The sequence below is a fragment of the Mobula birostris genome, chromosome 20 (assembly GCF_030028105.1).
Source record: "Mobula birostris isolate sMobBir1 chromosome 20, sMobBir1.hap1, whole genome shotgun sequence".
In the NCBI taxonomy this organism is placed as follows: Eukaryota; Metazoa; Chordata; class Chondrichthyes; order Myliobatiformes; family Myliobatidae; genus Mobula; species Mobula birostris.
This window is the reverse complement of record NC_092389.1, coordinates 65614046-65639257: the sequence shown is the minus strand read 5'-3', so window position 1 is coordinate 65639257 and position 25212 is coordinate 65614046. Positions and strand designations below refer to the sequence as shown.

General features: G+C 47.3%; 1 protein-coding gene across 1 annotated transcript in view; it reads right to left on the bottom strand.

The window, feature by feature from the left end:
* LOC140185051 (uncharacterized) overlaps positions 1 to 25212 on the bottom strand; it is a 783302-nt gene that overhangs the window by 637147 nt on the left and 120943 nt on the right. The window lies entirely within an intron of this gene.

Here is a 25212-nt window from a genome sequence, read left to right as displayed (position 1 = left end):
AGACATCCTTGCCATAGAGGGAGTACAGAGAAGGTTCACCAGATTGATTCCTGGGATGGCAGGACTTTCATATGAAGAAAGACTGGATGAACTGGGCTTGTACTCGTTGGAATTTAGAAGATTGAGGGGGGATCTGATTGAAACGTATAAGATCCTAAAGGGATTGGACAGGCTAGATGCAGGAAGATTGTTCCCGATGTTGGGGAAGTCCAGAACGAGGGGCGACAGTTTGCGGATAGAGGGGAAGCCTTTTAGGACCGAGATTAGGAAAAACTTCTTCACACAGAGAGTGGTGAATCTGTGGAATTCTCTGCCACAGGAATCATTGGCTATATTTAAGAGGGAGTTAGATATGGCCCTTGTGGCTACGGGCGTCAGGGAGTATGCAGGGAAGGCTGGGGCGGGGTTCTCAGTTGGATGATCAGCCATGATCATAATAAATGGCGGTGCAGGCTCGAAGGGCCGAATGGCCTACTCCTGCACCTATTTTCTATGTTTCTGTTTTCCAAAATACCGTTCATGCGTTCGATTACCATAAATTACATACGTCTACATAAATGAGACCTAACGATAGTGGCCTATAACTAGAAGGATCAGACCGGGAGCTCCCAGGTTTTGGAACAGGCACTACTACAACCACTACTTTCCTGGAGACGTCTCAACTGCCAATCCCTTCAGATATGATCGCAATATAGCCTCCAGAAACCCTTTATCGAAATCTTCACCTCTTTCCTCAACACGGCCTGTGTCCTTTTATACTGAATAAGTTCACTCTGAGATTGATACATTTCACTTTCCTAAATGCCTTATTTCTCTCCCTAATTGCCTCTGCACACTCCTCAGTCCGCCATGGTACAGCCATTCTCCTATTAATTCCGTTTGTAATGGGAATCATTTCCAACGCAGTTTGCTGAATAACGTGACATAACCTTTCATTGTAAAAATACACATCTTCGTCCACATTCTGTAGCAGTTCCAAAACTATTGTGAACATTAAATCTCGTACCCATTCAGACAGAGAAGTAGAAAAACCCTTCTTCAATTAAACCATTACCATCATACGGCAATCCACCCCACAGTAAACTATGTGCGTTAAAATCCCCACAACATACAACCCTTGGTGAGTGAGAACTACATACATTTTCTCACAAATCAACAGAAAGTTTTCACAAGGGTTGTAAAAAATAATCACTTTTATACACCTACCTGTTGAATCAAATATTTCTACAAAAAATTCGTTATCCATTTCATTGACCTCCGCAACTCTATACCCCGCTACTTGCCTTATAAAACTAGCCACCCCTCTACTAACTAACCTGTCACGCCGAACAACAATATATTCGTGCACGAAAAAAACAACTTAAAATGTGCAAATGACCAGGTGCCAGAATACATATAACATCGGGAGCATCTGAGAAATCAGAAATAAATTATTTAAAGTCTTGAACATTATAAATCTGGCTTCTCGCATTCCACTGCAATATTTCAATCCCATTATGTACCTTCACAGGTCGACTGGGACACAGATACCCCACCCATCATTCAATTACAGCTCCCCACATAACACCAGTTACACCAAGATACCTTTCTGCAGCTTTCAAAATAAATGTATTTTCCTCAGTAGGACAAGATATCTGATCAGTACAATTCACCACAATCGTTATAAACATCACAAACTTAATTTTATCCAGTACCTTTAGTGAGAGAACTGTGATGACGTCATATATCCACTGCCGTTATATTCTGTTCTCTGACTTGGAACACTTAATCACCTTTCGCTTTAACTGTTTGCAAGGCTGCCTGACGTTTATATTAACTATCCATCATGTGAGATCTCATTTGACCGACAGACATCTTAGTCAGTGAAAGAAAGGGATAGACGTGGTTTGAGCTACGATAGGTCGGCTGGAACTCTGCCCCATACTCAGCCCTTCATCTTTCGCCCCATCGCCATGTCGGAGTGCAGCGAGTTTCTGCTGTCGGTGGTCGCCGGCCTCCGTGCCCACAAGGACGGCCGTGGTTCTCCTTCAACACCTTTGTGAATCCGGTTCGGCGATGTGTGTAGTATCTGGGGAGAAATGTTTTTGCAGGGAGCCAGTGATGAAGCGCGGTCTCATGACTACAACTCCCAGAAGGCCCCGCTGATGACACAGAAGTTAGGGGTGTTGTGGAGAGTCTGGAGGGTTGTCAGAGATCACAGCGGGAAATACATAGGATGCAGAACTAGACTGAGGGGCGGAAGATGGAGTTCAACCCAGATACGTGTGAAATGGTTCATTTCGACAGGTCAATTTTGAACACAGAATATAATATTAATGGTAAGACTCTTCGCAGTGTGGAGGATCAGAGAGTTCTTGCGGTCCGTGTTCATACGACACTCAAAGCTGCTGCGCAGGTTGCCAGTGTTGTTAAGAAGGCTTCTGGTCTGATGGCCTTCATCAACCGTGGGACTGAGTTCAAGAGCTGTGAGGGAATGTTGAGTCTCTGTAAATCCTTAGTTAGATCCCACTTGGAGTATTGTGTTCAGTTCTGGTCACTTCATTACAGGAAGGATGTGGATACTTTCGAGGTAGTACAGAGGAGCTTTACAGGGATGTTGTTTGGATTGGAGAGCATGCCACATGAGAATAGCCTGAGTGATCTTGGACCTTTTCCCTTGGAGCGATGGAGGATGAGACGTATCCAGATGGAGGTGTATCAGATGATGAGAGGTTTTGACCATATGGATAGCCAGAGGCATTTACTAACACGAGGGGGCATAGTTTTAAGGTGTTTGGAAATGGGTATCGAGGGGGCGTCAAGTATCAGTTTTTCACACAGGGTTTGGGTGTGTGGAACGCACTGCCTGCGGCGGTGGTAGAGGCGGATACAATAGGATATTTTACGATAGATACATGGAGCTTAGAATCATGGAGGGCTAAACGATAGGGAAATCCAAGGCAGTTTCTAGTTTAGGTTACATGATCGACACAGCATTGTGGGCTGAAGGGCCTGTAATGTGCTGTAGATTTCTATGTTCTGTGTCAAAGGCAGGCAGAGGGTTTAGTTTAAATGGACACCAGGACAGCATGGAAAGGATAGGCCGAAGTGCCTGTTTCAGTGCAAGAATGGAGGGTTCTGTCCCAAAGATCGACTCTATTCCCCTCAACAGATGCTGCCTGACTTCACAAAGTCCTTGAAAAGTTGCATTCAGTTCTGCTTGGCATTCTATCCAAAGGACGTTGTGTGCTGGATTTCAGCAGAGGAGACTCGTCAAGATTGACGTGGCTTGCGTCCAAAAAAGCCTTAAGTCATAGGAGCAGAATTAGGCCATTCAGCCCATCGAGTCTGCTGCCTTTCAGTCATGGCTGTATCCAGAATCGCACTCAACCCCACACACCTGACCTTCTCGCCATATCATTTAACGCCCTGACTGATCAGGAAACGATCAACATCGGTCTTAAATGTACCCATAGAAATCACGTCCACCGGAGTCTGTGGCAGAGTATTCCACAGATCCAATTCAAACTATTTAATAATCAAAATAATACCCTCCTCACCTTTGTTTGAAGAGGTGGCCCCTCAAATTTGTAGTTGCTCCCTCTAGTTCTTGGTATCCCCATAACCGGAATTAGCATGTCCACATCCACCTTATCTCGTTCTTTTAACATTCGGTAGGTTGGAATGAGATCCCCCCCCCCACCCCCTCCCCCAGCCGCCATTCTACTGATTCCAGTGAGTACAGGCCCAAAGCTGACAAACGCCCCTCATATGTTACCCTCTTCATTCCCGAATCATCCTTGTGGACCTCCTTTGGACTCTCTCCAACGGCAGTACATCCTTTCTGAGGTACGTGGCCCAAAACGGTTGACAATACTCCAACTGCGGCCTGACTGGATACTTCTGAAGGATCAGCGTTATCCCCTTGCTGTTATATTCATTGGGCGAGATTGGACAGTATTGATCTACAGAGGGATCTTGCAATCCAAGTTCATAATTCCCAGCTAGTGTTTCCAGTGTCAGGCAGTTAGGTTGCAGTTGTATAAATCTCTAGTTTAAACACATCTGGAGATCTGCATTATAAAATCGTAACAACACGGAGGTTTCGGATGGTGATTAGAAGAGGTTTTTCAGGATGCCGCCTGGATAAGGGGAGACTGGACAATATAGGGGAATTTTCTCTGGAGTGGCAGAGGCAGAGGGAGGTCTGACAGACGTTTACAGGAATGTGAGAGGCATAGACAGAGCGGACACCGGGCATTTTTTTCTCCAAGGAGGACATGTCTAATACCACCGAGCATGTACTTCAGGAGAAAGGGGGAACATCACCTCATTGATCCTTTTTACACGAATTATGTATTTTTGGTAATTTAGTATAATTTTGTATCATTTCATTACACGGCTGCTGATAAAAACAACTTAGAAAAGACAATAACGTTAAACCTGACTCAGAACGTTTAAAGGAGATTTGCGTTTCAAGTTTTGTTTTTCATACCCATCGTGGTGAGTGTCTGGAGTGAATGTCAGGGGTGGTGGTGGAGGCAGATGCGAGAGATGTTATTGGATACCGCATGAATGTGAGGAGAATGGAGGGATGTGGAGCTTGTGTAGGCAGAAGGGTCTGGTTTAGTAAGGCATGAAATGACCAGTTCAGTTGGTTCAGAACAACACAGTGAGCAGAAGGACTTGTTGAAGGACAAGTACAGCAAGTAGAGCAGGTTGATAAAGTGTTCCCAGTCGGAGAACAGACTGTGACGTCAGTGGATATACGTCGGTATCACAGTTCTCTCACTATCGCTACTTTACAACTGAAGAAAATTAAGTGTGTGATGTTTATAACGGATATACTGAATTGCACTGATCAGACATCTCGTCCTACTGAGGGAATTAAAATTATTGTGAAAGTTGCAGAAAATTATCTTGGTGTAACTGATGTTGTGTGGGAAGCTGTCAATGAAGTTCTGACGGGTGGGGTATCTGTATCCCAGTATACTTGTGTAGGTACATAATGGTATTAAAATATTGTAGTGAGGGCCGGCTGGTGACACAACGACATCGGCGCCCGACCCGGAAACCCCTCCGTTCCCGGGTCCGAAACTAGTCGTGTCCGCACCCGAGTACGCTTTCCATCCGTGCCTGTTTGAGTGTCGAGATCGCAGCTCGACCGCGTAAAATACAAAGGGAAAATACTGCGAAAATATCTCTGTGAAGAGTAGCGCGCCACACATGCTCTCTCTCGCTCAGCGCCTTGTAAAAGCCATGAAAAAGACATCATCACGGACGCACGCAAGGACACGCAGACGCACGCGCACAGACGTGCACGCACGCACAAGCAGACGCACACGCACAGACGCGCACGCTCGCAGACTCTCAGACCCGCACGCACGCAGCCACACGCCAAAAAAAAACTTGCAGTGGAACGCGAGAACTCTGAATTAAAATGTCAAGTCTTTAAAAAGTTTATTTCTGATTTGTTCGTCAAACTCTCCCGATGATCAACTGCAGGATGTCGTGGACTCGATCTGAAACATCCCGGATCCTGGCACCTGGGAGGCAAACTACCATCCGAGTTTCATTCCTGCGTATACAGAATTGCCTGTCTAACCCCTAACTATAGGGTCTCCTATCATTGCTGCCTCTCTCTTCTTTTCCCTACCCTTCCGAGCCACAGGGCCGGTCTCTGTGCCAGAGACACGGCCACTGTTCCTTCCCCCAGCTAGGCTGCACCCCCCCCCCCAATAACACTGAAGCAGGAGTATTTATTGTCAAGGGGTACAGCCCCAGGGGTACTCTCTAGCACCTGACTCTTCCCCCTCCTTCTCCTGACTGTTACCAACTTGTCAGTCTCCCGTGGCCCCGGTGTGACCACCTGCCTATAACTCCGTTCTATTACCTCCTCGCTTTCCCTGACCAGACGAGCAATTCTGTGGACGCAGGAATGAAACTCGGATGGTAGTTTGCCCTCCAGGTGCCAGGGTCCGGGATGTTTCAGATCGAGTCCACGATATCCTGCGGTGGGAGGGAGAACAGCCAGAGGTCGTGGTACATATTGGAACAGATGACAAAGGTAGGAAAAGGGAAGAGGTCCTGAAAAAGACCACAGGGAGTTAGGAAGGAAGTTGAGAAGCAGGACCGCAAAGGTACTAGTCTCTGGATTACTGCCCGTGCCACGTGTCAGTGAGTATAGGAATAGAATGAGCCGGAGGATAAATGAGTGGCTGAGGGATTGGAGCAGGGGGCAGGGATTCAGATTTCTCAATCATTGGGACCTATTTTGGGGTAGATGTGACCTGTACAAAAAGGACGGGTTGCACTTGAATCCGGGGGGGGGGGCAATATATTGGCGGAGAGGTTTGTTAAGGCTACTGGGGAGAGTTTAAACTAGAGTTGTTGGGAGGTGGGAACCGAACTGAGGAGTCTGGGGAAGAGACAGTTGGCTCACAAATAGAGAAAGCTTGCAGACAATGCGAGAGGGAGGATAGGCAGGTGATAGAGAAGGGACGCGCTGAGTCGAACGGTTTGAGATGTGTCTATTTTAATGCAAACTGTATTGTGAACAAAGCGGATGAGCTCAGGGCGTGGATCTGTATTTAGAGCTATGATGTGTTGGTCATTACAAAGACTTGGATGGCTCAGGGACAGGAATGGTTACTTCAAGTGCCTGGTTTTAGATGTTTCAGAAAGGACAGGGAGGGAGGCAAAGGAGGTGGGGCGTGGCACTGTTGATGAGAAATTGTGCCACGGCTGCAGGAAAAGTAGACATCATGGAGAGATTGTCGACGGAGTCTCTATGGGTGAAGGTTAGGAACAGGAACGGGTCAATAACTTTATTGGGTGTGTTTGTAGGCCGCCCAATAGTAACAGGGATATCAAGGAGCACATAGGGAAACAAATACTGGAAAGGTCTAACAATAACATAGTTGTCGTGATGGAAGATTTTAATTTCCCAAATATCGACTGGCATCTCGCTAGAGCAAGGGGTTTAGATTGGATGGCGTTTGTCAGGTATGTTCAGGAAGGTTTCTTGCCACAATATGTAGATAAGCCTACAAGAAGAAAGACTGTAATCGATTTGGTATTGGAAAATGAACCCGTCAAGTGTCAGATCTCTAAGTGGGAGAGCAGTTTGGAGATAGTGATCATAATTCTATCTCCTTTGCAATAGCATTGGAGGGATATAGGAACAGACAAGTTAGTAAAGGGTCTAATTGGAGTAAGGGGAAATATGAGGCTATCAGGCAGGAAATTGGAAGCTTAAATTGGGAACAGATGTTCTCAGGGAAATGTGAGGAAGAAATCTTGCAAATGTTTAGGGGATGTTTGTGTGGGACTCTGCATAGGTACGTTCCAATGAAACGGGGTAGTTATGGCAGTGTACAGGAACGGTGGTGCACCAAAGCTGTAATAAATCTAGTCAAGAAGAAGAGAAAAGCTAACTAAAGTTTCTGAGAGCTGGGTAATGTTAGAGATCTAGATGATTATAAGAATAACAGGAAGGAGCTTAAAAAAGAAATTCGGAGAACCAGAAGGGGCCATGAGAAGGCCTTGACAGGCAGGTTTAAGAAAAAGCCCGAGGCATTCTGCAAGTATGTGGAGAGCGGATGTTGTTCATTAATTCAAGAAGGGGAGTAGAAATAGCCCAGGAAACTGTAGACCAGTGAGCATTACTTCAGTAGTTGGTAAGGTGACGGAGAAGATCCTGCAAGACAGGGTTTATGAACATTTGGAGAGGTATAATATGATTAGGAATAATCAGCATGGCTTTGCATTGGGCTGGTCGTGCCTTACGAGCCTGATTGATTTTTTTGAGGATGTGACTCTTGGCAGTGTGGAGGATCAGAGGGATCTTGTGGCTAGAGTCCATAGGACGTTCAAAGTTCTGCACAGGTTGACTCTGTGGTTAAGAAATCATACGGTGTATTGGCCTTCATTAATCGTGGAATTGAATTTAAGAGCCCAAAGGCAATGTTGCAGCTATGTAGGACCCCGGTCAGACGCCACTTGGAGTACTGTGCTCAGTTCTGGTCGCCTCTGTACAGGAGGGATGTGGAAGCCATAGAAAGGGTGCAGAGGCGATTTACAAGTATGGTGCCTGAATTGGGGAGCAAGCCTTTTGAAAACACGTTGAGTGAACACGGCCTTCTCTCCTTGGAGCAACGGAAGATGAGAGGTGACCTGATACAGGTGTACAAGATGATGAGAGGCATTGGTCGGGTGGATAGTCAGAGACTTTTTCCCAGGGCTGAAATGGTTGCCACAAGAGGACAGAGGTTTAAGGTTCTAAGGAGCAGGTACAGAGGAGACGTCAGTGGTAAGTTTTTTTTTTTACGCAGAGAGCTGTGAGTGCGTGGAATGGACTGCCGGCGGCGGTGGTGGATGCTGATACGATAGGGTCTTTTTAAGAGACTTTTAGATAGGTGCATGGAGCTTAAAAAACAGAGGGCGGTGGGTAACCCTAGTAATTTCTAAGGTAGGGACATGTTCGACACAACTTTGTGTACCGAAGGGCCTGTATTGTGCTGTAGGTTTTCTATTCTTCTATGTTTCTGAAAAAAAAGAGCACAGTACAGTCAGCAATGTATGAAAATAACACACCTGCAAGAAATGGCGCAGAGTGTCAGTGGAGAGACGGGAAATGGATCGGTATGGTAGTGGGGAAATCCGAGTACTTGCTCTTAAAGAATGCAGTCATATGCCTGAAAAAATTGGTATTCTATCTATCTATTTTTTAAAGATACTTTTACGAAATTAACCCCTTACATTAGTCACCGATGACCTCCTTCTTCCATATTAGTTTAGTTGTGGAGTTTGTCTTCAGGATACATAACTAATCTAATTGTTTATGAAATTATTTCTCATCGAAATTGGCCATTATTGTGACAGCAAATCAATCTGACAGGAAAAAGGAGGTCTGAACATTCCTCTTGCGGGAAATAATTGTTGAATTAAACAACCAAACTAAATGTAATTTCTTCACCACAGAATCTCAATGCGCTTCGCCTATTGTTGCAATTGATAATTATTTGACAGTGATAGTACACGATGTAAACATATTGAGAATAAGGATTATTTTATTTGAAACGCACGAACCCTATGTCATAGACGGAGAATGTTCAATGTTCTCGTTAGAAGGTAAGAATGAACAAAATTAAACGTAATTGTTATTTTGTGATTCTCCCGAGGGAGCGATCTTCATTTCACGATTACACAATTCATATAAATGGAAACAAACCTCAATTGTTTGTTCAGTGGACTGTCTCTGATGTGACTAACCACGTGGTATGATTAATTGTCAGAGTGCACTTTTCTCTCCTGTATAAGAGTTTACAAAGCAAACAATCACCAGTGGATATTGGCAGTTGGACTATTTTCAACTGATCACCATTTCACACAGAAAATGGGATATCCAGCAATTTACTACATCGCAAGTATCTACTATCCTGTACTAGCAGCGATTGGTATCCCTGGTAAGTTAACTGGAGTTGTCTCCTACTATATGTATGTGCTTTTTTCTTGTGAAATTTGTTACAGATGGTGCCTCATCTGATGAGTGTTTTAAGCTTGTTCATGTTTAAATATATATTTTATTTTATTCTTTCTTTTTCTACAGAATTGTTACTCGTTTCTCATGCCCGATGATTTTGTCAATATTAACATTGATATTGTTCTATCATTTTACCTTACTCGAACTTCCAACTTTACCAGCACGCATTGTTCTGAATTTGATTGTCTATCAAAATAGAAACTGAAACGTTTACTAAAACGAATATAAATCTTCAGCTTCGTTGCCGCCCTCTTTGCAAACTTCCCGTTTTTTCTGCCGTAACCATTTTTTATCCTTTCCGTCTTAATGTAACGAGAAAGGTCATTCTTTTTCTATTTATTTATCGAAATGTCTTTGATATAGCCATAACAACCTGAAATACTCTTTCATTTTACGGTGTCTCCTTCTTTGGCCGGGTTTGATTTAGATAAGATTTATTTTAATTCTTACTTTCATCATACAACATGAGGGAGCACAAATCTTTGTTATATCTTGGTCGCAATGTAAAAGAGTCAGGTTTATTTGCCACCTGCACATTAAATCATGCATTTTGCTCTGCTGCAACTCCACTCAAAACTGTTATTTCAGAAGAAACAATCTCTCTGAGTCAATTTTATTCCTGCATTATAAAATACCTTTAGCACTCTCAGCTGTCCGGATGAGTGGGTGGAATAGCCACCCATTGAAACCCCACTGTCAACTGGAAAGTTGCGGCTCAACTGTTTCTCGGGCCAGTCATTATTATTCATTCGAAGGACAATGACGGAGCTGGAACAAGCAACATTTCCAATTTTTGGAAGTGAAGCCCGCCTGACCCGTCAAATGATCAGGTGTCAGAGTTTCTCTCATTCCGATTCAACACATTTCTATGTGTGTATATCAAGTAAAAATGATCAGGGTGTGTGCGCGTCAAACTAACTCTTCCTTGCTTCCTTGCAGTTAATTTAGTGGCGATTGTGATCCTGTCTCTGGGAAACTGCGGACTCTCTAAATGCATCTCCCGTTACCTGGTGGGAATGGCAGCAGCTGATTTTATGGGTGTTATTTTTGCTGTTGTACTCTGTGAGATCAATAATATTTATATTTATGCTCTTCCTTTGCTCATTACACCAATTTGCGCCGTGACGCTTACCCTGAATGTCGCAACCATGGACTGTTCTGTTTGGCTCACGGTGGCTTTCACGTTCGATCGCTGTCTTGCAATCTGCAGTCAAAAGCTGCGGGAACGATACTGCACCGAGAGGACCGCGACTATTGTGATAGTAATCGTGGGTTTAGGAAGTTGTGCAAAGGATATTCCATTGTACTTTGCGGTAGAACCTCAATTTATCACTGATAATATATCCTGGCGATGCATTTTCGGAAAAGATTACCTTATTTTACCAAGGTGGAAAGTGTACCAGTTGTTTAACACTGTCGCTACACCTTTATTGCCGATCGGCTTGATTCTGCTTTTTAATGGTTTAACAGTCAGTCATATTATCGCGGCAAACAGAGTTCGCCGGGGGCTTAGGAACAGCAGAGAGAAAAAGAATGATCCAGAGGCGGAGAACCGGAGAAAGTCGATAATTTTGTTGTTCGCTCTCTCCGCCAATTTCATATTGTTGTGGATCCCCATTATTGTATATAATATAAACTGGCAATTTCAGAATTACTCTTACACTGACAGATATTTCAATACCCCGCCTTACATCCTGCAGCAGTTTGGGATCATGTTACAATATCTCTGTACCTGCACCAACACGTGTATCTACACTCTGTCACAGAGGAAATTCAGGGAGGAGCTGAAGAGAGGAGTGAAACGTCTGGTTAAGTTATGTGATCGACTCTGTAGCTACAATGCTGTGCGATTGTAAGCTTTAATGGAGTTCAAATGCATTTCTTTGTGTTTTATGAGTCTGGTAACTGTGTCCATATTCCAGCAGCCAGGTGAGCGAATGTTAGTAGTTTGCAGGTTGTAGAAAGTCAGTAAAATCACTTCAGTTATACGGTGCAAGAAACAACCAATGGGCTCTCCAAGGATCTCCGACCCTCTTTGCCCGTTGCCTCACAAAGATGACTATCGTAACGATTCAGGTGTTCACCCTGACTACCCTCTGCTGAACCCTCACCAGCATGTTTATTTGTCCACCACTGACGTCCGCACCCCCATTTCCCCTTCTGTCAGTCGGTATTCCCGACTGATTACGGCGCGTGTCCTACCCTCATACAGTGATGTCCTCTGAATATACACTGTAGTTTGGACAGAGACTGGAGGCGATAGAGTATAGTGGTGACAGGGACAGCGGACAGTACAGAGTAGAAGTGAAAGAAGCTGGAGATTATGCTATATAGGGGTGAGTGTGTTATCAGACGATAGAGTATACGGGTGACAGAGACTAGGCACTATACACTATCGAAGTGGCAGAGACTGGAACCGATAGACTATGGGTGACAGAGATTGGAGACTATAGACTTTGGGGTGACGGAGACTGGAGACTAAAGACTATGAGGTGACAAATACTGGAGACTATAGACTATGGGGTGACAAAGACTCGGGACTATACAGTATACACAGAGACTAGGCACTATACACTATAGAAGTGACAGAGACTGGAGACTATAGACTATGGGGTGACAGAGACTGGATGCTATAGACTTTGGGTGACAGAGATTGGAGACTAAAGAGTGCAGGGATGACAGCGACTCGTGACTGTACAGTATATGGGTGAGAGAGACTGAAGACTATATAGTATATGGGAGTCAGAGACAGGAGTCTATAGGGTATAAGGGTCACAGAGGCTGGGGACGATACACTATAGGGGTGCCAGAGACTGGAGACTATAGACTTTGGGGTGACAGAGACTGGAGCCTATAGACTATGGGCTGACAGAGACTGGAGACTAAAGACTATGGGGTGACAGAGACTCGGGACTATACAGTATAATGGTGACAGAGACTTGGCACTATACACTATAGAAGTGACAGGCACTGGAGAGTATAGACTGTGGGGTGACAGAGACTTGAGACTATAGACTTTGGGGTGACAGAGATTGGAGACGAAAGAGTGCAGGGATGACAGCGACTCGGAACTATACTGTATAAGGGTGACAGAGACTGGAGACTATAGACTATGGGGAGACAGAGACTGGAGACTAAAGACTATGGGGTGACAGAGACCGGAGACTAAAGAGTGCAGGGATGACAGAGACTCGGGACTATACAGTATAAGGGTGACAGAGACTTGGCACTATACACTATAGACGTGACAGAGACTGGAGATTGTAGACTATAGAGCTGAGATAGACTGGAGACTATAGACTGGGGTGAGAGAGATTGGAGAATAAAGCGTGCAGGGGTGACAGAGACTCTGGACTATGCACTATAAGGGTGACGAAGACTGGAGACTAAAGAGTGCAAGAATGAAAGAGACTCGGGACTATACAGTATAAGGCACACAGAGAGTAGGCACTATACACTACAGAGGTGACAGAGACTGGAAACTATAGACCATAGAGCTGACAGAGATTGGAGACTATAGACTTTGGGGTGACAGACATTGGAGACTAAAGCGTGCAAGGATGAAAGAGACTCGAGACTATACAGTATAAGGGTGACAGAGACTAGGTACTATACACTATAGAGGTGACAGAGACTGGAGACTATAGACTATAGAGCTGACAGAGATTGGAGACTATAGACTTTGGGGTGACAGAGATTGGAGACTAAAGAGTGCAGGGATGACAGAGACTCGGGACTATACAGTATAAGGGTGAGAGAGACTGAAGACTTTATAGTACAGGAGAGTCAGAGAGATAAGACTATAGGGTGTAGGGCTGACAGAGACTGGAGTCTGTAGAGTACAGGGGTGACAGAGAGTGGAGACTATACGGTACAGGGGTGACAGCGCCTGGGGACTACAGTACAGGGGTGACAGAGACTGGAGACTTCACAATGCAGAGGTGATAATGAGGTGATGAATATACTGTACAGTATAGAGGAGACAGAGACTTTAGATGATGCAGTGCAGGTGTGACAAAGACATGAAACTATACAGATTGGTGCCTGTACAGTATAAGGGAGACAAGACAGCAGGATATGCAGGATAGGAGTGAAAGAGACGATAAAGAATAGGAAAAACAGAGACAGTGGAATATACCGGTTAGAGATAACTGATATAAATAACGATTTTAGACACAGTCATTCCAAACAGTTTCATCTATTTTCACTGACACCGTCACATCGATTTTCAGACAGCTGAAGGACCCCAAGAAACCAAAGAGACCTTTTGAGGCGTCCTGATATAATACCTTGGGTTAGTGGGATCAGGCGCCACACACCTTGCAGAGGTAGCACCACTGGTGGAAGGGCATTATTCTTTTATATTATTCTGAGCATGTGGGCACTGATCTATGGGTTTAACTGAGGCATTTGTCGTGGAATAAAATAATAGCATGTTAGAATCGCTGCTTAACATGTTCAATTTCTGCATCTGAAATAATTATTATGATATGGTCACCTAATCCGCACCCACTTCCCACCACTCCTCGCCACCCGCCCCCCCCGATCCCACCCCCGCTCAGACCAACAGTGCTTCTCGGCATGGCGGAGACAGATTTAAACCGTCAGTCTGCCTTTGCTGGTGAGCTGTGGAGGTTGGATTTGACGGTTGGAGAATAGTTATATAGAAAAATATTTTTTAAAAATCAACAACAAAATTTGTTATGAAGAAAGATCTTTAAATTTGTACATGTTATGCATACATGTTTGTTTTCATTTGTCTGCTTTCTTTTTCACAACTTTTGAAAGCTTTTGCATTATTTCCATCTGGCACTGAATTAAACCGCTTCCACTTACGTGCTGTTGCGGCTTGTCGTCTGTTGCTATTCAACTGGTGATGTCATAACGGAGGGGGCTGGGAGCGGACCCAAATGAAGGACACAGACACTGAAGTACTGGGGACTGGACTGGACTAAAGTTAGAGACATGACTGAACGCAGACTAGCAGCTGGGACAGGAATACAGATTTCGGCTAGGACTTTGGCTAGGAGAGCGGGGACAGGAAAAGGAACTGGCAGCTAGGAATCTGGGTTTGGACTCCGAGCCGGAGATTGGACAAGGACTCAGAACCTGGGTCTTGAATCGGGCTTGGACCCGGAACTAGGCGTGGACATGACGAGGCTAGGGTTCTTCGAGGCTTGGGTATGGACTCCGAGCCACAGACTGCGCAAGGACCCAGAACTTGGTTCTTGACTCGGGATTTGGTTTCCAGAGCTAGGGGAAGACACGATGTTGTCTCGGGAGACAGGAACCTCGGAGCCTTGGACGAGGACTGGACGCTGGGAGCCTTGGACGAGGATTGGACGCTCGGAGCCTTGGTCTAGAGCATGGGAACACGGAGCCTTGGACTTGAGAGATAGAAACATGGAACACAGAGCTGGAACCCCTTCTTGGGAACAGGACTTGGGGCCCGGGGCTCCACACAGAGCTGAGACCCCTCCTAGGGAGCGGGACGTAGGGTCGGGACTCGTACACAGAACACAAAGAGACAGTTCCCAAAATAAGGTAGCGGCAAACGACCGAACCTACAAGCGAAGGCGTGGACACACAGACAATTTCAAACAACGATAGACAGTTCCTTATCTAGACACAGCAAGGCTCCGGTCTTGCTCTGGCAGCAAAACTTGACAGCAATACAAGCGAGGACGCAGTCGAGGTTGCAGGCAGGGCTTCAGGCAAAGGTTGCATTTAAGCCTTCAGGCTAGGCTTCTGGCAAAGGATTCATAAGAAAGGTGAAGGGAAGGGAGCAGTCCAGCCTCAGGGTCTCGGCAAAGACGGCATGGCTTATCCAACGGAGGCCAGGATAGGATGGGACAGATCCAACCGCAGGGTAACGGCAAAGAGGGCCTGACTTACACCACGGGCCGAGGACGGAATACTGACGATACGAACAAGCACCCACACTCGAACCCAGTGCACTTATATTCCCAGCCCCAAGACGAGCATCATGTGCCTATGATTAAGCCCAACTGAAACAAGGGACATCCGGATGACTCGGAGTCCGGAGTCCACGGACCGGACCGTGAACGGGAACGCGGAATTCACGGACCGGACCATGACAGTATCAACCACTCACCCCACCCCCCAACTCACCATGGGAGCCTCCGGGCGACCGAACAGGCTTTCCAGGGCTTAGGACGATCTGGGCAGGTTAGTGGCGGGTGGGGGGGGGGGGGGGAGGGCGGCTATTCAGTCAGGAGGGAACCCAGGATGACGAGAGTTAAACGACAGTGTCTGCGTTGCTGGGTCCATGTACGGCTCGTTCGTTCTGTCATAACGGAGGGCGCTGGGAGAGGACCCAAATGCAAGACACAAACATTGAAGTCCTGAGAACTGGACTGAAATAAAGTTAGGGACTTGACTGGACGCAGAGTAGGAGCTGGGACAGGAGCACAAACTTGGGCTAGGACTTTGGCTAGGAGAGCGGGACCAGGTCAAGGAACTGGAAACTAGGAGCCAGGGCTTGGTCTCCGAGCCAGAAAATGGAAAAGGACACAGAACCTGGGTCTTGGCTCGGGCTCGGACCACGGAACTAGGCGAAGACGTGATGAGGCTAGGATTCTTCGAGGCCTGGGTTCTTCGAGGCTTGGGTTCTTCGAGGCTTGGGTTCTTCGAGCCTTGGGTTCCGTGAGGCTTGGGTTCCGCGAGGCTTGGGTTCCGCGAGGCTTGGGTTCCGCGAGGCTTGGGTTCCGCGAGCCTTGGGTTCCGCGAGGCTTAGATATGGACACCAGCCAGAGACTAGGCAAGGACCCGTAATCTGGGTCTTGACTTGAGCTCGGGCACAGGAACTAGGCGAGGACATGACGTGGTCTTTGGAGACAGGATCATCATATTCTTGGACAAGGAATGGACGCTCGGAGTTTAGACGACGACTGGAAGCTCAGAGCCTTGGACGAGGACTGGACGCTCGGAGAATTGGACGAGGACTGGACACTCGGAGTCTTGGTCCAGAGCATGGAAACACGGAGTCTTGCACTTAAGAGTCGGGAACATGGAACACAGAGCCGGAACCACTCCTTGGGAACAAGACTTGGGGCCGCGGCTCTACACAGAGTCAGGGCCCTCCTAGGGGGCAGGACGTAGGGCCGGGACTCGTACACAGAACACAGACAGACAGTTCGCAACGCAGGGTAGCGGCAAAGGGCCGGACCTACCTAGCGAAGGTGTGGACACAGAGACAGTTGCAAACAACGATAGACATTTCCTTATATAGACACAACAAGACTCCGGTCTTGCTCCAGCAGTGGAACTTGACAGCGATACAGACGAGAACTCAGGCGAGGTTGCAGGCAAGACTTCAGGTAAAGTCTTCAGGCAAAGGCTTTTGAAGAAAGGTGAAGGGAAGAGAACAGTCCAGCCTCAGGATAACAGCAAAGACGGCCTGGCTTACCCAACGGAGGCAAGGACAGGAAGGGAAAGATCCAATTGCAGGCTAACAGCAAAGACGGCCTAACTTACCCCACGGACGCGAGGACGGGATACCGAAGAGACGAACCAGCACACACACTCGACCCCGAGGCTACTTATATTCCCAGCCCCAAGACAAGTATCAGGTGCCTATGATTAAGTCCAGCTGAAACAGGGGACAGGCAGAAGACCCGGAATCCGGAGTCCACTGACCGGACTGTGAACCGGAACGCGAACATGGCAGGTGACCCTCGTCGGGTCCTATTCCTCACACATCATAGTGAGGAGTGAAGCCCCCAAATGCACATTGGATTATCCCAGAACAAGAATCATTTCAAACAGTTCACAAAATAGCTGCTTCTACTGTACAGAAATAATGAAAACGGTGTTCAGAGTTCAGACTGTATTTATCAGTAAAGTACCCTGAGATTCATCGCAACTCAAATCGCCCTACACCCGCTAATCCTCATATCAGCCGACACGCTCCTAAATCCACTTACACCCCACATGCATATTAGATTATCCCAGAGCAAGAATTATTTCAAACTGTTCAGTAAATTGCAGTCCCACCTTAAACTAATATCAAGAACAAAGTTCAAAGTGCTCTCTTTATTAAAATATCAAAAATGAAACAACCTTGGGTTTTGTCATAACCCCAGATCCGCAGACACCTGTAATGACGAGTGCCACCGTATTGGTAGTCATCAGTTGTGAGGCCCCAGTGCTCTTGCACACTGCGTGGCACCAATACGTCAAATAGAACGAGCTGTACAGCAGAGTAACCTGAGAACCTGTGTCACTTCTGTCCACAGCATAAATGCCCACGATACGTAGTGATTCGCTCCGGATTAGATCCACTCAGCCTTTAGGAAGAGGATCTTTCACATTCATGGTTTTCTTTGATGAATTGATTGAAATGTGTTCCCATCGAGATGCCAGGCCATTCCCTCACTGCGTGTCTTCGAAGTTTCCTGATTTCCCCTCCTGCCGAAGTGATCGCGGGCTCACTCTCTAAGGATTTCCACGTTCTTTACACTCCCTCCTGAATTGTCCTCCTCACCACAGTGGTGCAGACAATACTGGCTGATCGCTTTTTCAAGAGGCCCCGTTCAACAGCATCCCATCAGTGGGTCCGGCTCCCCATCGGCTATGTCATGCTTGGTAGCAACAGGTACCGATTATAGCCTGGACATCTCAGTTCCGAGATCTCCCACAAACCCCTGTAACACCCCCGGTTGTGAGATATCAGCAACGGAGAACGCCACCCTGCTAGCGGAGGCCTCCCGCTCATCCTTCGAGTTCTCCTCCCCTCTTACTTCTCTGATCGACTCAACAAACGCGGCAGGGTGGGGTACGCGTCTAAGTGACATTCGGAGGCGATATCGATCGTGGCTTGTGACTGTATGCCTTTTTGTAACGTGTTCCATCCTTAACTGATTCGCCTCAGCCGTTTGTGTGGCCCTTCTACGCCGCAAGCAACCTACCTGTCTCTCTGGTGGATTATTGTAGGCAGATATTCTCTCTCCCTTCTCCTAAAACATGCTCCTGTCGCAAGGACGTAGCTGGAGACGAGGCCAAGAGCAGGACACGGGCACGGAGACAAGGTTGTGAGGCGTTAGCGCAGCAGCGAACGTGGAACAGATACCCAGGAGAACCTTTACACGGAGACAAGGTTTACATAGAGTATCCAGGGAATGGTGCGGAGCTTAGAACTGACAGTCCAAAGGAATCAGGAAACGAGGTTTACGCACACTAGAAGAGACCAACGAACTGGCGAAAAAGCATGACAGTAACGCCAGGGTTCTTATCCTCAGGTAGCTGATGGGAAACAGTTGTGCTGTAATTAATGAAAACTGGGAACAATTGGAAATCAGACGAGACGATTAAAACCTAATCAAGGAGATAATAACAAGATGGGACATTGCGGACGGGACCATGGCAATGCACACCCCCCACCACCACCACCAACGGGTGCCTCCAGGCGCTCCACTATGCTTGTCCGGATGGTCCCAATGGATGAGCGACGGGTCCATGATGAAGGAGCGGGGAACCAAAAAACGCTCCTCTGGGCCGTACCCTTCCCAGTCGACGGGTATTGTAGGCCCCTGCCCCGACGGCGCACATCTAGTAGCCGCCGGACGGTGTATGCCGGATGGTTGTCGATGATCCGCGCAGGTGGAGGGGTTTCAGTCAGAGGACACAAGGGACTGACGGAAAGCGGTCTTAATTGGGAAACATTAAAAATAATGTGGATGTGCATAGATCTTGGTAATTTAAGTCGGACTGTTGTGGGCTTGATGATACTTTCGACCTCGAAATGTCCCATGAAGCGAGGGGCGAGTTGCTTAGGCTCGTTTTTGAAAGGTATGTCTTTGGATGAGAGCCAGACCATCTGCCCAGGTCGATAATCAGATGCCGGAGTCCGGTGTCGATCGACAATCCTCCTATTGCGATCGGCTGATATGAGCAGGGCTGTGAGTGTATCCTCCCAAACCTTGCGGCACCGATCGATATGGGCCTGAACAGACGGACCGATCGATATGGGCCTGAACAGACGGCACCGATCGATATGGGCCTGAACAGGCGGCACCGATCGATATGGGCCTGAACAGACGGCACCGATCGATATGGGCCTGAACAGACGGACCGATCGATATGGGCCTGAGCAGACGGCACCGATCGATATGGGCCTGAACAGGCGGCACCGATCGATATGGGCCTGAACAGACGGACCGATCGACATGGGCCTGAACAGACGGACCGATCGACATGGGCCTGAACAGACGGCACCGATCGATATGGGCCTGAACAGACGGACCGATCGATATGGGCCTGAACAGATGGCACCGATCGATATGGGCCTGAACAGACGGCACCGATCATTATGGGCCTGAATAGACGGACCGATCGATATGGGCCTGAAAAGACGGAACCGATCGATATGGGCCTGAACAGACGGCACCGCAATTTCCTCTTCTTGCGCGGCGAACAGCGGGGATTGGTACCCAAGGGAGCACTCGAATGAGACCCTCCAATGGCAGAGATCACCAGAGAATTGTGGGCGTACTCAACCCACGCGAGGTGGTTACTCCAGGTAGACGGGTTGTTGGTTGTAATACATCGTAGCGTCGCCTCCAAGTCCTGGTTGACCAGTTCCGTTTGCCCGTTTGTCTGTGGGTGGAAGCCGGATGACAGGCTGACCGAGGCACCCAAGGCTTCAGAGAAAGCCTTCCATACCTATGAACCGAATTGGGGACCTCGATCGGAGACGATGTCCGCGGGGATTCCGTGGAGGCGGAAGACGTGGCGGACAAGAAGGTCTGCGGTTTCCTGAGCGGAGGAGAGGATAGGGAGGGCTACAAAGTGTGCCGTCTTGGAGAATTGGTCTACCACGGTATGTACGATGGTGTTTCCGTGTAAAAGGGGTAGACCGGTGATAAAATAAGAGGGTGGTGTGCGACCAAAGGCGACCAGGGACAGGTAGGGGACGAGGTAATCCCGTAGGGGGCCGATGGGAGGAATTTCTACGATCACAGACGGAACCTGCAGAGACATAGGAACGGGTACGTCTGCGAGTTGGCTTTTTAGAACAGCTTGTTGTGAGCCCACTAGGGGATCGGCTGTACTGGATTGGGTATTGTGTAATGAACCAGAGGTGATTACAGAGATTGAGGTGAAGGAACCCTTAGGAGACAGTAACAATTACATGATTGAGTTCACTCTGACATTTGAAAAAGAGAAGCCAAAATCCGATGTGTCGGTATTTCAGTGGAGTAAAGGAAATTATAGTGGCATAAGAGAGGAACTGGCCAAAGTTGACTGGAAAGGGACACTGGCGGGAAGGACGGCAGAGCAACAGGGGCTGGAGTTTATGCGAGAAGTGAGGAAGGTGCAAGACAGGTGTATTCCAAAAAAGAAGAGATTTTTGAATGGAAAAAGGATGCAACCGTGGCTGACATGAGAAGACAAAGCCAAAGTTAAAGCAAAGGAGAGGGCATACAAGAAAGCAAAAATTAGGAGGAAGACAAAGGATTGGGAAGCTTTTAAAAGTTTACAGAAGGAAACTAAGAAGGTCATTAAGAGTGAAAAGATGAACTATCAAAGAAAGCTAGCAAATAATATCAAAGAGGATACTAAAAGCTTTTTTTCAAGTATATGAAGAGTAAAAGACAGGTGAGAGTGGATATAGGACCGATAGAAACTGATGCTGGAGAAATTGTAATGGGAGATAAGGAGATGACGGAGGAACTGAACGAGTATTTTGCATCAGTCTTCACTGAGGAAGACATCAGCAGTACACCAGACACTCAAGGGTGGCAGGGAAGAGAAGTGTGCGCAGTCACAATTACGACAGAGAAAGTACTCAGGAAGCTGAATAGTCTAAAGGTAGATAAATCTCCCGGACCAGATGGAATGCACCCGTGTGTTCTGAAGGAAGTAGCTGCGGAGATTGCGGAGGAATTAGTGAAGTACTGTCAAAAGTCGATAGATTCTGGTATGGTTCCGGAGAACTGGAAGATTACAAATGTCACTCTGCTATTTAAGAAGGGGACAAGGAAGCGAAAAGGAAATTATAGGCCCGTTAGCTTGATATCGGTGGTAGGGAAGTTGTTGGAGTCGATTGTCAAGGATGAGGTTACAGAGTACCTGGAGGCATATGTCAAGACAGGCTGAACTCAGCATGGTTTCCTTAAAGGAAGATCCTGCCTGACAAACCTATTACAATTTTTGAGGAAATTACAAGTAGGCTGGACAGGGGAGATGCAGTGGATGTTGTATATTTGGATTTTCAGAAGGCCTTTGACAAGGTGCCACACACGTGACTACCTAACAAGATAAGAGCCCATGGAATTACGGGAAAGTTATACATACGTGGATAGGGCATTGGCTGATTGGCAGGAAACAGAGAGTGGGAATAAAGGGATCCTATTCTGGTTGGCGGCCCGTTACCAGTGGTGTTCCACAAGGGTCCGTGTTGGGGCCTCTGCTTTTTACGTTGTACATCAACGATTTGGATTATGGAATAGATGGCTTTGAGGCTAAGTTTGCTGATGATACAAAGATAGGTGGAGGGCTCGGAAGTGCTGAGAAAACAGAGAGTCTGCAGAGAGACTTGGATAGATTGGAAGAATGGGCAAAGATCTGGCAAATGAAATACAATGTTGGAAAGTGTAAGGTTATGCACTTTGGCAGAAAAAAAAATAAACGGGCAGACTATTATCTAAATGAGGACAGAATTCAAAGCTTTGAGATGCAACCGGACTTGGGAGTTGTCGTGCAGGATACCTTTAAGGTTAGCCTCCAGTTTGAGTCGCTGGTGAGGAAGACGAATGCAATGTTGGCATTCATTTCCAGAGGAATAGAGTATAGGAGCAGCGATGTGATATTGAGGCTCTATAAGGCGCTGGTGAGATCTCTCTTGGAGTACTGTGGGCAGTTTTGGTCTCCTTATTTAAGAAAGGATGTGCTGACGTTGGAGAGGGTACAGAGAAGATTCTCTAGAATGATTCCAGGAATGAGAGGTTAACATATGAGGAACGTTTGTCCGTTCTTGGACTGTATTCCTTGGAGTTTAGAAGAATAAGGGGAGAGCTCATTTCGAATGTTGAAAGGCATGGACAGAGTGGATGTGGCAAAGTTGTTTCCCATGATGGTGGAGTCTTGTCCGAGAGGGCATGACTTAAGGATTGAATGGCGCCCATTCAGAACAGAAATGCGAAGAAATATTTTTAGTCAGAGGGTGGTGAATCTATGGAATTTGTTGCCACGGGCAGCAGTGGAGGCCATGTTTTTGGGTATATTTATGGAAGAGATTGATAGGTATCTGAGTAGCCGGGCCATCAAAGGTTATGGTGAGAAGGCGGGGGAGTGGGAATAAATGGGAGAATGGATCAGCTCATGATAAAATAGCGGAGCAGACTCGATGGGCCGAATGGCCGACTTCTGCTCCTTTGTCTTATGGTCCATGGTCTAACAGGCGCAAGGGGCCGAACAGACACACCCTCTCCTTTTTTTTTTAATTTTCTAAAGCACGCGTTTACCTTCCCGCCTTGTTCTCCTTTGGCCTTCGCCCTGTCTGACTGCGCAGGGGAGCGCACTGAGCACCGGAGATCCATCGGCAGCAATGCGGGGCAGCTCCCGTCTCCCCGCAGCAGGAGCCAGTTCAGGGAGGCAGCTCCAGAAAAGAGGCCCAGATCGACAGCGGGGAATTTCCGGGCACACTCTGTGTAGGTGAAACATCTCGCAGAATCACCGCCAGTCTCTTCACCTCTGCCATCGTAAGGATTCAAGACCCCGGCCGGCGTTGCAGCCTTTACCGGAGGTAACTCCCGATCTCTGACTTCTCAGCGGATCAACTCGCTCTCGGTTCCAAACTTCGGTCCGCTCCGAACGCTCAGCGTCCCGCCCACTGACACCCCTCAGCCAATGGGAGCAACACTCTCCCAGCGGTACTCGCTGATTGGTTGTGAGTGTGTCTGAGGGCGGGCTGCTGCAGTGAACTGTAGCTGCGAGTCTCAATTTGTACTCAGAATCAAAGGAAGCTCCCCGAAATTCAAAGTTCAAAGTAAATTTTATTATCAGAGTACATATAAGTCACCCGATACAACCCCGAGTAGCATTTTCCTGCGGACATACTCAGAAAATCTATACAATAGTAACTAGACCAGCATCAGTGAAAGATCAACCAGAGTGCAGAGGTCAACAAACTGCAAATGCAAATATAACTCGAAAACAATAAATAAAGAGAACATGAAATAACCTGATTGATTTCTGGAGCTCTCACCGCTCTCCCATGGAATCCGAAGGGCTGAAGGCAAACGGAAACAGGGAGCAAAGGTAAACTCGTGTTTTAGAAAATAATGAATAGGAGCAGGCGTGGCTATTCGGCCCCTTGCGCTTGTTTTGCCATTCACTCGGAAAATGCCTGCTCTGTCACCTCAGCACCACTTTCCGTCAACGTTCCCATCACTGCTGAGCCCTCAGATATGTCTAATCAATTTAGAAACCTTGTGGAGAAAATTCCAAAGATTCATTGCACTCTGGGTGAGGAAATTTCTTCCCATCTCAGTCCTGCTGAGGTGAACTCGGATTTTGGGTCTGTGACCCTTGGATCCACACCCCAGCGGGATGAAACATCAGTCCTGCTCCGACCCTGTCGATATCCTGTGAGACTGTGGGTGTCTCTTATCCCTCTCATTCTGAGACAGGCCCAGTGAGATCACCTCTAATGTCACTAATTTTGATCCAAGCCCAGTACGGTGATTGGTTGGGGGAGCATCTGAATGAACGGCAATTGAGTACGGTTATCCTGTGTTGTTCAACAGTCTGTTGGTTGATGGATCGGAACTGTTTCCTGAACGTAGTGGTGTGAGTCCTGAGGCTTTTGTACCTTCTACCTGATTTCAGCAGCTAGAAAAGAGCCTGGCCTGGGCGGTGAGCATCTCTGATGATGGATGCTGCTCTACTCCGACAGCGTTTCATGTAGATGTGCTCGATGGCTGGGAGGGAGTTACTGTGACGTACCGGGCCTTATCCAATACCTTCTGAAGGCTCATCAGGAGGGCGATCAAAATATTTTATCATCGTGACAAATCATACCTGGAAGGCGGTGAGAGGGCTCTCATAGTCTGATCCTTGCTGCATGCCCGGAGATCACTCCCACAGCGCGCTGCCCCGAGATTACTGCAGTGCAGATGAGACGGTCACTCATCCCTTTGCGGACTGAGGACTGGCGAAGATATGTGGAGAAAGATGCATGAGCCTGTGCCACAGCAGCTGCGTGACAGAGACTCACTGATCTTCCAGTGCACGTTTTATCCTTGTGAATATTTCATGGCGAATTAAGATTCACGATGAATCAACTTCTGGGCCCTGTCCAGATTTGTGGAAACTGGCCTTCCATTGGAGCGGAGTCAGGAATTTTCTTCAAGACTTCACAAATCAAAATAATGCTTTCCACCGTGTGACGTGGAATGTCCAGTCCTGTGTTTTTTTTTTTTTCTGCAGTGGTTGCGAGCCCCGTAACAACCCCTCCTCCTTTTGCAGCCGGGCCTGGGCTGTCCATGGCCGAGTTCTTTTTTCCCGACCTGTTTAATGTGTTTCCGATCCCACCCTTGTGTGGAAATCACCATGATTTGTTCCCCACTGACACAGGCAGCGACATGATGTTCATTCCCCGAGTCTGCAGCGCGTGTAGTGGACAATCGCGGTACTGCAGGGGATCAGCAGCTCCCCGAAAGTGA